Source organism: Limulus polyphemus, unplaced genomic scaffold (assembly GCF_000517525.1).
Source record: "Limulus polyphemus unplaced genomic scaffold, Limulus_polyphemus-2.1.2 Scaffold2938, whole genome shotgun sequence".
Taxonomy (NCBI): domain Eukaryota; kingdom Metazoa; phylum Arthropoda; class Merostomata; order Xiphosura; family Limulidae; genus Limulus; species Limulus polyphemus.
The window spans coordinates 137315-152273 of record NW_013668548.1 but is presented as its reverse complement, the minus strand read 5'-3'; the positions used below and the strand labels follow the sequence as shown (position 1 = coordinate 152273).

Here is a 14959-nt window from a genome sequence, read left to right as displayed (position 1 = left end):
GAACTTTCAGAAGGTACGAATGACCACGGTGACCTATTCAGCATGTTTCCAATGACATTCTTAAACTCAGAAAGACTGATATTCATTCATCACATTACTATAATCTATAGATGAATTACTGAGAATGTATTTCACATACTTACAGCTCGACCGGCTGATAATCGAACGTCATATCTGACAATGACATCGTAATTTTTACTACTTATGTTCTGTATAACGGATATTCACAAACTACTGAGTTATGATACGACCAACAAGTATAACAATAACAAGTAACAGCTAAAATAAACTGTAAATGAAGAAACTCTACCACGAGTATACTTAAGAACTCGTTGAGGGCTATAAAATACCAAACACTCTCGAGATTCCTCTTCCCCATGTAAATTCACATATATTTTACTTTATAAATAAAAACCTGCCATTTTATGGTTTTAAAAATATTTTAATACACCTTTTTTTGGTATTTTTCCAAACCCATTTTTTTTTCTTTTCCAAAATGTTTTATGCAATTGCACACTGTTGTCTAGGAAACATCATTCGCCATGGATATGTCACGTACAGTAGCCACATTTTGTTTTTTTATAGAATGTACTTTCTCTAAATTATTTGTATTAACTTTTCTTTTAAAATTGTGCATTTTTTAGCTAAACTGTAGAGGTCTCTTTCTTCAACCCTTTGAAGATACTTGCCTGTACCCATTGGTTAGTCTTCTTAAAAATAACGGAGTTTTTTGGTACCTTTCAAAATTTCAGGAATCCTACTGCTAATATCTAACACAAGAAATAAACAATGGACGATGTGAAGATTTCTTGCTAGACATGTTATGGTCTCATTTCACCAGAAGTTGATGAGGCTACATATATTGTTCACGATGGCTACTTAATCCACCGTTTACATCATATCTCATTAGATCTGTGGAACGTGCTGAAATAAATAAAATAAAAATGGGAAAAAAACCAACCTAAGTTTTGTTTTTTTCCTTAAAACAATTAAACAATTCACAAATCTTTAATATGAGCCAAACATTGAGGGATAAAATCAAAATAGTTAAAACAAAAAGTCATCTGACAACAACACAAACAGAGAAAGAAAACACGAAATTACACAAATACAGAACAAGACTTCCAATGAATTAGATTTGTAAATATTGTAAGATATGTAATCATTTTCAATTAAATTATGATACCCAGTATCTACCAATACATTAAATGATGATACCCAGTATCTACCAATACATTAAATGATGATACCCAGTATCTACCAGTTCATCCTACAAACTGATACCATTGTTTTTTCTGATAAATATTCAGTTTGAACAAGTCTTACCTTACTGACCACCCAATCAGAATCTTGTATGGCTCTCTTGATGATCTGCTGAATTCGTTCTGGTTCAGTTTCATCTGAATGGCTGTTGTAAGACTAGTAATAAAACATGCTGTTTAGTAAAACAGCCAATAACATAATTTAAAATTAATGTTTTAAGAACTGTGTACAGCTCATAGCCCTCATTACGATGGATCTAACACTAATGACTTAATACTTTACCTACTTATCTTAGATTAATGAGTACTAACTGGAAAAATGACTCAGCTAAATCACACACTAATCCAGGCTAAAAGTGGAAGATACCACAAATCTTCTTCCAAGGTATCTCCTGCTAAGTGTGCCCTACAAGCATGTGTTCTCAAACATAGGAAGCCAGAATACAGCATCTGTGTTGAGCATGATAACTATCTCTGACAATGATGACTTGTGTAAAACGAGGTTCGAAGGGTAAGTATCAGAAGCATGATCGTCTAACCACTTAGGAGCGAAATAAAAGAATATGCTATCCCACCACAATACCTCTGCCATGTACATTTTTGATGAGGCCTTTCGTCCAATACCAGGGCTCGTCAAGCCAGCTGGGATGCAACAAACACAGCATTAGCCCAGGCACTATTTATATCATTAATATCAACTTTCTTGAATGGCGACTGTTATGATGTGAACTTAATTAACTACAATCATTGTTACCAAGTTTATTTACAATTCAGTTTTTTATGGTAAGGATTAATTATATAATATTATTTGTTAAGTTTTATTTGTTACACTGTTTTTTTTTGTTTTCAAACAACATCACTATTATTAAGAAGTACTGGTAAGTCAGCTACTTAATCTTTTTTCTGGAGCTACTAACAACCACAGCATCAACAGAGGAAACTATATTCTATGAATTTATGAATGAAAGTAAATAAGATGTGAACCACACCACATATGTCATATCCAGTGCTAATCAAGTGTGTTATGAAAGAACAACAGGAGTATTCATCTCATGTCTTTCTAAGGAGCTTGTAAAATGCACCAGAATGGTAAATCAAAAGAACATGATACCTCACTGTTGGTTCACTATCCGAGTTCAATCAATAAAAAATTTCTTAAGGATTGTTGTTATAGATTGATCAAGATACTATATCATCAGGTACACAAATGTTAACTGCTCCGGGCAACATTGAACCACATAAATTTCGAATGATCTAGAGGTTAAGCAAATGCAATATGTAAACTGTGCGATGACAAATGTAAGTATATTTCTCTCATGAACATCACCGTACACTCTGACTTGTCAGAGTCCAAGTAAAACTGACATTGTCAATTCACAGACATATCTTTAGTATCAATACTTTTGTATTGTGTACAAAAACTTGTACATTTTTTTCAAAGCTTGCCACATTCTGTATACATAACATAGTAAATTTGGAGTTATAGTGAACATTCTTTCTCCAACACTGGAGCAATCCATTGGACCAACCCCATGTATGTTCAATTAAACCAGTAAAGTTCTGTAAGGTCATGCTGATGTCCTGCAGAAACTATTATATTATAATCATATCATATTTTTATCTTATATTTATAACAGCTTTAAAATAAAAATTACTTGCAATACAAAAACATACACAAACTCACATTAATTAATAAAACCTCACGATCAGACCTGCAGTTTTGATTAATTTCACTTCTTATAGCCTTAGTTATATTAATAATAAAGATTTTCATCCAATGGAGATTTATACTATAAGGGCAAGCACGGTCAGTAACGTAGATTTAAACCTATGACCCACAAGTTGTGAGTCGAGCAATCTAACCACCATTATAATAAAAAGATAAATTTAAATAAAAAAAAAATAATATATCTTAGATATTCTTAGCATCAGTGTGTAGCCACACTGTGGTAAAAGTTTCACTTGTTTAGGCTAATGTTTTAGAGTCAGATTAAATCAATACAATGCTCTAAATGTAAAAACAATGCAAGCTTAAAGCAAGGCTCAGAAAGGTATTGTTCATTTAAAGCATTATGGGATATCTTCTGAAATGCAGTTTAAAATGTTTTGGCAGATTAGTATCCATTACATAGGGAAAACGTCAAATATTACATTGGTAAATATCAAATACTGAATAATGGAAGTCACTGAATAAATTTATAATTATTTAATCACTTTAAAAGGATTAAATCTCTGATTTTAACTATGGTCGATCATACTTAAACAAATCAGAACAGAATATATTTTAGATTACTTATACCAATACAATTTATTTACTGCAGGTTCTTTTATTCATAGCTAATTATGTAAATAATTTAACCACAGAAATGAATAATAAAGACACAATAGCATGGTTAATAAGAAAGATATTACTACCGCAGTAACGGTGCAGTGTGATACTACAACACTACCCCACACTGCAGTGTTCTGTCTTCTAAATCTCAATTAGCAGAATAACGAATATTCAGTTTTCGAAGTTCAAATTTCTTCTTGGAGAACAACAAGAAACTAATCATTGCTTTTGTTATATCAAGTTATAAATCTTTATAGTTTATTAACCAATCTTACTTGTCTAATGAGATGTTTATAATATCCCTGAACTTCTGTAGGGAGTTTTTTACATTGACGAAGTAAAAACCTATAAAGATAAACAGGTGATTTTAAACAACTGGGTGCTGCCATATTTGTAAACTTTTACAAGATCTTACCGGAAGAGGGCGTATTTTAAACACTGCTCGATATGTTTATGATATAGGTCTCTTAATAGTGAATAGAGTGGATAGTAATGTGTAAATAATACATTTACCGACTTTTAAAGCCTTGAATTCATTACTTAAAACGTTTCTGCAGAATTGTTGCGACATAATTTAATATAAATAATTAGGTTTAAGAAGACTACGAAATCAATATATAAAGACTTTCAAATTGCTCAGAAATTGTCAGTGATGTAAAGTATCTCATTAAATTATCAGGACACACGTCATGCACTACTGGTTTTTGTTCTACATTTAATTGAAATAGAAAATTAACTGCTGTAGAAAAGGCTTGCCAAAGAAACAACATAACGAAGATAAATAATAGTATATTTTAATTAACTGCAAGATTACAACAAAAAAATGATATCACTTAATAAGGATTTTTTTTTTACATTTTCTATAATCATTATGAATTACCGAATCTGTAGCTATATAATTTGTTATATATATATTTCTATGGTTAAATATGTTAAGAGTTTCTTGTGGAAAACGTTTGAGCGACACTGATAAAATGAAACAATTTTTGTAAAACATATCTTGACATTTTTTCCAAGGTTTCTCTAAATGCTTAAAATTATTTTTTCAATTTTTAATACAAATAACCAACAGAACCAAAACTTACTATTAACTGTGCTATTAAGAAACTTCGATTTTAATCACTATTTAAACGACACAAAAATAAATCATATACACGGTTTAAAACCAGTACTTTTCTTTCTTTCTGTGTTTTGGTAGAAATTAGGAAACGTTACTGACAAGATGGAACTTCATTCTGATAAATCCCCTTCCGAGTGATACTGAGCGAATTTTGATGTCGTTCCTATAATGTTTTTCTTCTGTATAATTACCTTCTTGTTATGTTCATTTGTTGTAAATAAATAGCTTACATTACAGAATACATAAACATGTAATATAAGATGTGTTTATAAATGTCCCCTGGTCACAATAATTAAACTACATTAATGTAGGTGTTTGATGACTAGGTATACATAACGCAGATATTCAACAGCATCTACCGCCAGCTCTTTTCTGACCTAATTGCAGGATTTGACCGTCACTAACACATTCACAGCCCAAAAATCCTAGGTGTGATTTTGCGACAACATGACGTAAACCCTCACATGTTCAGACCAAACTTTAACCACTAGGCAACGGACGTCACAATAGGTTAAGAAATAATTTGTATTATTAATGTTACAGAATAAATAATTAGAATTAATTATAAAATTAAAGTGGTCTCCTTTCAGTTTTTGTGTGTGTGTGTTTACCAATCGAAAGGTTAACAGCAAAAAAAAAACTTTAACCAATAATTCCACCAATGGATATTTCTAGCCAATAAGTTGAACCAATTAGTCCCTGCACAATTATTGACGACCTTTACATATGCAGCGTTTCAAAACATGCTTAAGACCACCACAAGTCTAGTGTGTGATGGTTACATGGTTAGTTTTTCCATAGATTCCAGCAAGCCTACTCAATGGCTAACTATACTAGCCGTCCCTAATTTGAACTAATAGAATACGAGGAAGGCGGTTAGACGAAAACACCCTAACCCAACTCTTGTGTGATTGAATAGGAGGATATGACCGTCTCCCTTATAACGCATGCACGGCCCTAAAGTGAGGAGTGCGATTTTTTTTTCGATAACGTAACGCAAACGATGGATAATTTCATGTGGAGACAAACTGTCTTTATTTTGTTCTTCTTGTTCCAAACACTTTTCAATTAACCACCATTGTTCATTTCTCGGCGGACTGATTAGAAACGTAGTAGGGTTATTTACCTTGGTCCAATACGCCCAGACACCTTTTTTTGCATTTTATTTGGCCTTTTTTTTACAGGATTTTATGGGGTCAAAGGTCTAATAACCCAAAAATGTATATTTTGAGCTTCTGTGCGGTCATATTTACGACAATCAAGATGTAAGTTGGCATAAATATAAATTATCATGCGCCCAATAGATTGACATCCAAAAAAATGGATTTTCTCAGGGCTTGTCAGAGTTCACAAAAAAAGCATAATTTTGAGGGTTTTGGTCAATTATTCGACCATTTTTGGCCAATTTACTTTGGTACAAAGATACTTTCTTCCAGTGGTTGACAGTTTCCGATTTTTCTGTTGTCAAAATTGGCCATGTTGGGATCGTTTGGCGGAGACATGTTCCATTTGCTCACTAGTGTTGGCCTTTTTAATTATAATTAGTTTCATATATAAAGTCAGGAAACCTATTTTGCATATGGATTTAGAACAAAACTAAATTTCCTGGGATGGTCGAACTTTTTTGAAATGTATTTAGTTTTTCGATCCAAAACATCCAGTTACCATCGTGATTTAAAGCCGTCTAATAATTATATGCTTGACTTTTTTTTTGTTGAAAGATCAGTTTGGGGCACTCAATACTTTAATTCAGTTACATAATAACTTGGAAGCTTTTTATAAATTAATTTTTCCCCTCAAGTGATGTTTTGGTTATCATGAAATTAATAATGAAATGTCATTTAGTATTCTCAAAAACTCGCGTGAAAAAAAAAATTGTATTTGATTTTTAATAAATATAGTAAACAATAAACAACAATTTGTGTTGAAACACCGTTGGGGGTAAGTTCTTCAAAACTGTGGGATATGCTGAAAATATTTGCAGAACCACAACTAGGAAGGCAGTATTTAATAAAAACAATTAATGATTTTATTTCACTGAAAACAAACGCTTCACAATCGTTACCATATACACCATTCTTGTAGTATACATTAATCTACAACAGCCTGCTACACGACTGTCCAAACACAGTATTACAATGAAGTCATGTCACTTGGTGGAAGTAACAATAGTGTGTAGCACACAGCACGTGATTACATAGATACAAAATTAACACGATTTACAACTACATTTGGTCAAGATCACAAAAGCTTTTGCAATTTCTAAATATATAATCTAACACAATACGAAGCAGCATTCAAATTATTATCTATATTAAAATCAGTTACTCTTTCCTTCCAGTGTAAAGGATTCCTTACACCTCACATCATTTATAAAACTTCTGGTACACTACTGCCACCACACAGTAATTCACTTGAAATAACTGTTATCATGGTACAATAAATACTTGTAATACTGATGTTATTTGATAAGGTTGATTCTAACAAAGGGAAAATGTAAGACATTTATATTATATATATATATACCAGTGCTCACCCTGGAAAGCATTTAATAACTGAACCTAGCATGAGGAACAAATGATCATGAGAGAAAGTTAATATACTTTGTTTTATGAATAGTATAACAAGTCTGTGTTCATTGAAATTTTTATATTCACTGCTCCTTTTGTTTTCTATAGAAGACAAAAAATGTGATTTTATTAATTCCGTTAACCAAATTAAACACTTATTAATACTATCTGAAGTATATTTTATTTATAGTTAATGTATACTTTTTTCTCTTATTGAATACATGAAAAGTTAGTTGTAACCCCTGTGCTCGAAATAAAATAATGAAAACTATATTGTGGTTCACACGTTACATTTGTACCTTTGTTTAACTCCTCATCAGTCAATTATGATCCAATTGTAGGCCACTCAAGTTTTTAAATACATGAAGGTACCTGTAACCCCATACTGGGTGTGATCAGAGGTTGGTGATTATAATAACTCAACTCCTCATTTCCTTGCCTGTTTATGGAAAAATAAACAGTTCACGCTTCCTGCCCACATAACGATCTCTTCGTTAATGTAGACCCTTACTGGTCAGTTACACTATCTTAACATTATGACTTACTTACAAGATTATAAGAACATCAATAATAGGTTTGGATTAATAAAATATTGCAATCAAAGATTTGATAAAACTTTAATGGAAATTTGTTTTCAAAAATTAATAAATCACAATTTTTTTATCAACGAGTTTTTGAAAGAACTACAAATGTCGACTGGCAGGATGAGCACAGCATGTGTATATACAAATAAACATATTACTCCAACAAAACAAAAGCAAACAACACAACATAAACACATTATGAACAACAACAACACACAATATTTATGTTACTAGTGGTTATATTAAATTAAAGACCATAAACAGGTGTATTTCCGTTAAAAGCTAAAACATTTTGAGATTAGCTGGTTGCCAATATTTTGCCTGCAAAACCAATTATCTCAGTGAAAACATCCCATTAAAGCATTAGGCCAACTTACTGACACTCGTAAGGGCATACATGACTATGGCTCGGGGGTGTATGGCTCTTTAACAATAGTGCTTGTTTACATTATAAAATTGTAACTTCTACTCAGAGAAAACATTTCTTCAGTCAGTTAGTATTGTTGAAAATTACACAGAGAATAATCAATAATTCACATCAACTAAAGTCTACATTCAGTTATGAAAAAAAAGGGTACTCGACTGTGTGTTGTTTGTTCACAGTATTTTTTATTACTGACACTTTTGATAAAACAGTAACTATAATTTAGCCTGTAGAGGAATTTCTATTATCAACAAATGCAAGAAATATTTGAAAACCGAATAACAACACAAAATTCCTACAGTAAAAATATAGTTACAGACAACAATGGATGCCTACACTAATGCTATCCATATTACTCGACTATAAGCTGTCGTACCTACAAAAAATACTTCTGCAGGTTTGTAAAGATCGTTTTAACAAAAATTTAAAACCAATGTAGGAAAATCAAGCTTTACAAAACTTTTAAGTAACCAGCCTTAATAACTTTAACCAAATAAAATTATTATTAACAAAAACAGTTTTTTATTAATTCAGTGTTTATTGGATAATTTTAGGAATAAATGCAACAATGGGTCATGCTGAAAAATAGTTATGTTTATGAAATACAATCTGAAAATAATGTTAAAATTATGAAAATAAGATCAAGTCGACTCGGCAAGCCAGTAATGTACACAATAAATATTGAAAATAAGATCAAGTCGACTCGGCAAGCCAGTAATGTACACAATAAAAATTGAAAATAAGATCAAGATGACTCGGCAAGCCAGTAATGTACACAATAAAAATTGAAAATAAGATCAAGTTGACTCGGCAAGCCAGTAATGTACACAATAAAAATTGATCTGTAATGCTATACAATAACTCGGCAACAGTTTGCTGGTTGTTCAGAGTGGGCTTCTTTTTCTGATTTAAAAAAAAAAAAGAGTTCCTTTAATTTTTGACATTATCTCATTCTCCGCATTTACACTGATTCGAAAATCTCTAAAAATATATTTAAAATCTTTGGAAGTGCAGAGAATGAGATGATGTTACGAACTAAAGAGACTCTTCTACTTCAAAAAAGCCTCCTAGTGACAAGCAGTAAATCTGACAGCTTATAATGATAAAAATGGGGTTTTAATACCTGTGGTGGGCACTGCACAGATAACCCATTTTGTAGCTTTGTGCTTAACTAAAACAAACAAGAAAGAAATCTGCAAAAAAAGAAGTCTGATCTGAACAACTAATAAACTGCTACTGAGCTTTTATTAGTCATAAGAAGATCCACAACAGAATGTGAGGTCAAAAATGAGTAAATATGTACAAAGAGTATTTACACCTCCAGTTCCATCTTGATACGCATAATTTGTTCTTCACATGAGGGACTCTTAATAAACATCTTTTTAACAAATAACAGTGGGCCTCTTATATCAATAGTAAGGAAAACATAAAACAAGCCTGAAACTTTGATACTATTGTTTTTAATATTAAAAAAAAAACATCTTTGATTAATAACGTCTGATAAATCATATTACAAAAAACAACAATAATAAAAACCCTAGTACTTTCAACAGATGGGCCTATCTTCTTTGGGAATAAGGAAGATAAGAAAACCTGTATTAATCTTTAAGCAGGAGGATGTTTGATACAAGAAAAGATATATTCTGTTATTACACTGTTATCAAACTTCTGTTCCGTGACATCAATATGTTAATTCCACCAAACAGATCCTTTAAAACCTACTGTTATACACTTAAAGAATATTGGTCATTTATTAAACCTTTACTGGTGAGAATCACAGTCCAGGTGTGTTTTTGTTTCCTAATTGATAAATACGTAATGATGGGTGAATTGAAAATTCCCAAAGAATAAAGGTCTATCTTCTGAAACTAATCATACTGTTGGGTATTTTGTATCATAAAAAATAATATGCCAATAGCTTGACTAGAGTATTAGGCACATTATGACTAGTCTTAATTGTTTAACTAGAAAAAGAATATTGATATGGTAAAAAAAGCCTGTAGATTATGATAATGACAAGAAAAATAACCTATACTGAAGTTCTGCTTGCACAATAAACCAAGCATCAGCAAAAGTTTAATGTGAAATGTCTCTCTAAAAACACTCAGAATCTTCTAGATATGGAGTACTAGTACTAGATAAACTTTGAACCTATGTAACAGGATACCTGTCTTGCCTGTTGTTTACGGATGGTTTGTTTACATATGTGTACAAATTAGACCTAAGATTATGGTGCACCAATAAGGATAGCATTAAGGCATTCTTACAGATTTCTCAAAAGTTTTAAGTTATCTTTTGTACTCAAAGCTGCATGAAACGGGCATTTCTGTATGTAATCGTTTCCCAATTTATTTACAAGTCTAATGAACTGGGAATTTTTTGAATGAGTATTTCATTACAGTCTTGCACTTTCTATTCAATGTTATTAATATATCTTAAAATATGATATGAGGTCCCCTTTAATCAAACAATATGAATTTTAGGAATGTTCTCTTCTTAGAATACTTTACTACTTCACGTTCATGAATTCAAACCATCTTTAAAAACAGTGACTTGTTCCCAATTCAGTTCTACCAACAAATGTGAAAAGCATATTTTCTTGTTTGGCATCGGTAAATTTGTGTTATAAATAGCCAGACGTTCCACATATGCTTGATCAGTCATAAACAGCAAAGCATAAGTTTAACATGTTTCTTTTTTTCACATCAAGAAAAACATATAAAATAAATGTAATACGACTAACTGTGTTTTATTAATTTGTTTTGAAGATAAAGATCCAATCTAATGGAAAAGTACATCCAATAAGATTTCTCAAATACTTAAAAGACCTACATATTCCTGATACCAAACCCATGACTATACGTAATCAAGACAGCTTGACACCGATGCAACAGAAAATCAACACAGCCTGTAATAAATAAGATAACCACTAACTTATTGAATATGCTGAAGATATTTCAGTGTTAGCTTATTAACCACTTAGATAAATGTCAGTGTAGATGCTGAAGGTGTTCATATAAAATAACAGCTACGTATACCTCTATAAGTTAAAAACATACTTTTGATGAAATAAATAGAATACATAAAACATTAATCTAATTACATAAAAACTTACATAATAATATCAGGTACGGTGGAAAAATGACTTCTTTCATTTAAGACTGTATAAAATAATTAAATGTATATACAGAACATCGTGGTGTCACTGGAACTTCCTGAGCTAAAGTTTAAACTCAAAGAAAAAAAATCGGTGTGAAGTACTAAAAAAAACGTTTAATTTAATATGAGTAAAACAGATAGCTAACCACAAATTCTTATGGTATGTAAAATAGCTATGTTCAATTGATAACTCAGTATACCTGAACAAGAGTAGATCAGAGTTATGGTGAACATATCACAACATAAAAATTAGTTATGTATCTATAGCTTAATAAGTCACTGTATTGGTAGATACTGGATATCATCATTTAATGTATTGATAGATACTGGATATCATCATTTAATGTATTGATAGATACTGGGTATCATAATTTAATGTATTGGTTGATACTGGGTATTATCATTTAATGTATTGGTAGATACTGGGTATCATCATTTAATGTATTGATAGATACTGGGTATTATCATTTAATGTATTGATAGATATTTGGTATCATCATTTAATGTATTGGTAGATACTGGATATCATCATTTAATGTATTGATAGATACTGGATATCATCATTTAATGTATTGATAGATACTGGGTATTATCGTTTAATGTATTGATAGATATTTGGTATCATCATTTAATGTATTGGTAGATACTGGATATCATCATTTAATGTATTGGTAGATACTGGATATCATCATTTAATGTATTGGTAGATACTGGATATCATCATTTAATGTATTGATAGATATTTGGTATCATCATTTAATGTATTGGTAGATACTGGGTATCATCATTTAATGTATTGGTAGATACTGGGTATCATAATTTAATGTATTGGTAGATATTTGGTATCATAATTTAATGTATTGGTACATATTTGGTATCACCATTTAATGTATTGGTAGATACTGGGTATCATCATTTAATGTATTGGTAGACACTGGGTATCACCATTTAATGTATTGGTAGACACTGGGTATCATCATTTAATGTATTGGTAGATACTGGATATCATAATTTAATGTATTGGTAGATACTGGGTATCACCATTTAATGTATTGGTAGATACTGGGTATCATCATTTAAGTATTGGTAGACACTGGGTATCATCATTCATTGTATTGGTTGATACTGGGTATCATCATAAGAGATATTGGTTTTCAGTTCATTAATATTTTCAGTCCAACACACAATATATTTTGTCAATGCCATGACTTTTATGTTAAGGACAACAAGTTGGTCGATATACGTATATTTGTAATCCTGTAGTAGAAACTTGCTTTATGCTGATAACCTATACTCCAGACTGTCAGGAATTCACCAAATCCAGAATAACTTAGTGACATGTTGTGAATGGAATCATAGTTGAACATCCTGATTATATTTATATCAGTCCACTGTAAAACTAATCATCAAAATCTCTTCATTTGATGACCAAGTTTAATTCCGACCAATGATGATGGCTGGGTAAGTCTTCTATAAATGTTTCTAAGAGCACATCAGTCTTCTGTATGTTGCCTTCTACACTAAAGGAGACACGCAGGTTTGTTTCCAGACAGTAACTAGGAATTTCATGGTTTTTACTAATCCAAAACTGTCCACAGTGTCGCAACATGAATTCTTTAAAAAGTGCTTACCAGCATTTATCTTTCATACGGCCCATATAGAATTCAAGTCCTACTCACGGGAGATGCAAAAATATGTTTACTACAGGAAAACTGACACCCCATTAGTGTTTGTCATGTTTGTGAGATGGGGAAAACATGGAAGTTTTAATTTTTAACCCTGTTTTACTCTTCCAAGGTCTTCACGGACACCAAATTGTTTGTAAACAACAACGACGCCGACAGATGAAAACACGTACATGTTTGTTGTTCTCAGTAGCTTCTGTATTCGGCTAGTTTGTGTTAAGTTGACACACTTAGCTTAGGTGGTAAAAAAGATATAAATTATAATATTCAATGTTCATTTATTGATTAATAAAGGAAAAGATTTTGAGTCTTGATGTTTCTTTTGGTTCCAAAATAATAGTTTATGATTATTTAAGTATTTTAAAATTATTTTTTTATGATGGAGTCCCCTTGGACCCCAGAGGAGTGACCATGGAAAATTTTTACAGAAGACTAACGCAAGGTTAAAAAAAATAGTGTTGTAATAGCAAATGCTAGTGGGTTAATCTTTTAGCACAGTTGATAAAGCACTCGCCTGAGTTGTAAAAAATTTCACTTCATCAGCAACTTGAAGGAAAAAATTATTACCACACTGACAAGAGTTTTTTACTTATATTTTGTTTAACTCAGAGTATTTACATAATAAAAATACCAACATATGTCTTAAAGACAAGAAATAAACAATAAAATTCGACAAAATACAGTTATTAGCATTTTTATTTTTCAAATCTAAATCTGCTGCCTATTGAACAAAGCTAGAATCTTTTTTTATACCAAGGCATAACTTATAACCCTGTCCACACTTCTAATTCCAGTGTTAAGTAATTCTATTCCTGTTTGTGTTATAACGTGCCACACTGTTTAACTGCACCCTTCTCTTCCACAATCTCATGTTGCCACTTTAGAAAAAGTCACAAGAGTCTAGTTGCCCAAAATGTCCAAACAAAGTTACATTCTCGAATACTGAAAAGAAGAAAAGAAGGCAGAAAGTTCAGTTAAGAATTTTTCTTCTTGTCGTTCAAGCTATTGGTAAGCAAGTGCACCTATGGAATCTATTACAATGACCATATACATTTTCTAACTATTAATAACAATACATATACTTTTTCTTCCTATAAATCCATGGACATGTTTAGAAAGCAGAGGGTGACATATCTCCAGTTACATATCTCCAGTCTTACATTTTCCTGTTTAAGGTAGAATTAATTGACAAAACAGAACTAGTCTATTTTTCAAGCAATGATGGAAAACTAAGTCTTCACACAATGCTAGAAATTTATAAACTAGTTTAAAGGTATTGTTGGAAAATTATATAAGAAGCTTTCCTTTAATAATTGAGGTTAAATATCTGTGAGGTTGGACTATACATGGGGAACGTTATGAGAAGCTGTGTCCGTCCACTATAAAACTAATCATTAAATAAACTACAGCTTCTCATAATCGTTCCCCATGTATAGTCGTCTGTCCACTGTACTAATCATTAAATAAACTGTTCCCCATGTATAGTCATTATGAGAAGCTGTAGTTTATTTAATGATTAGTTTTACAGTGGACAGACGACTATACATGGGGAACGTTATGAGAAGCTGTAGTTTATTAAAAAAAACATTACATGGAATTTTACCAATCGAAGAAGGATCACGAAATAACTACATCAACAATATATTACGTTTTATCAGGAGAAGTATATCACAAAGAAAACTACCTCTATCAGGATAACTACTTCTATCAGGAAAGCTAGTTCATCAAGATAACTACATCACAAAGAAAACCACTTCTATCAGGAAAGCTACTTCATCAGGATAACTACATCACAAAGAAAACCACTTCTATCAGGAAAGCTA

General features: G+C 31.4%; 1 protein-coding gene across 2 annotated transcripts in view; it reads right to left on the bottom strand.

The window, feature by feature from the left end:
- Positions 1 to 364: 364 nt before the first annotated feature.
- The window catches only part of LOC106468258 (G protein-coupled receptor kinase 1-like), a 66138-nt gene continuing 51543 nt past the window's right edge, over positions 365 to 14959 (bottom strand). For both annotated transcript variants that reach the window (XM_022396594.1, XM_013928676.2), the window contains exon 21: positions 365 to 924. The gene's annotated coding sequence lies outside the window, so the exon portion shown is untranslated. The remainder of the gene's footprint in view (positions 925 to 14959) is intronic.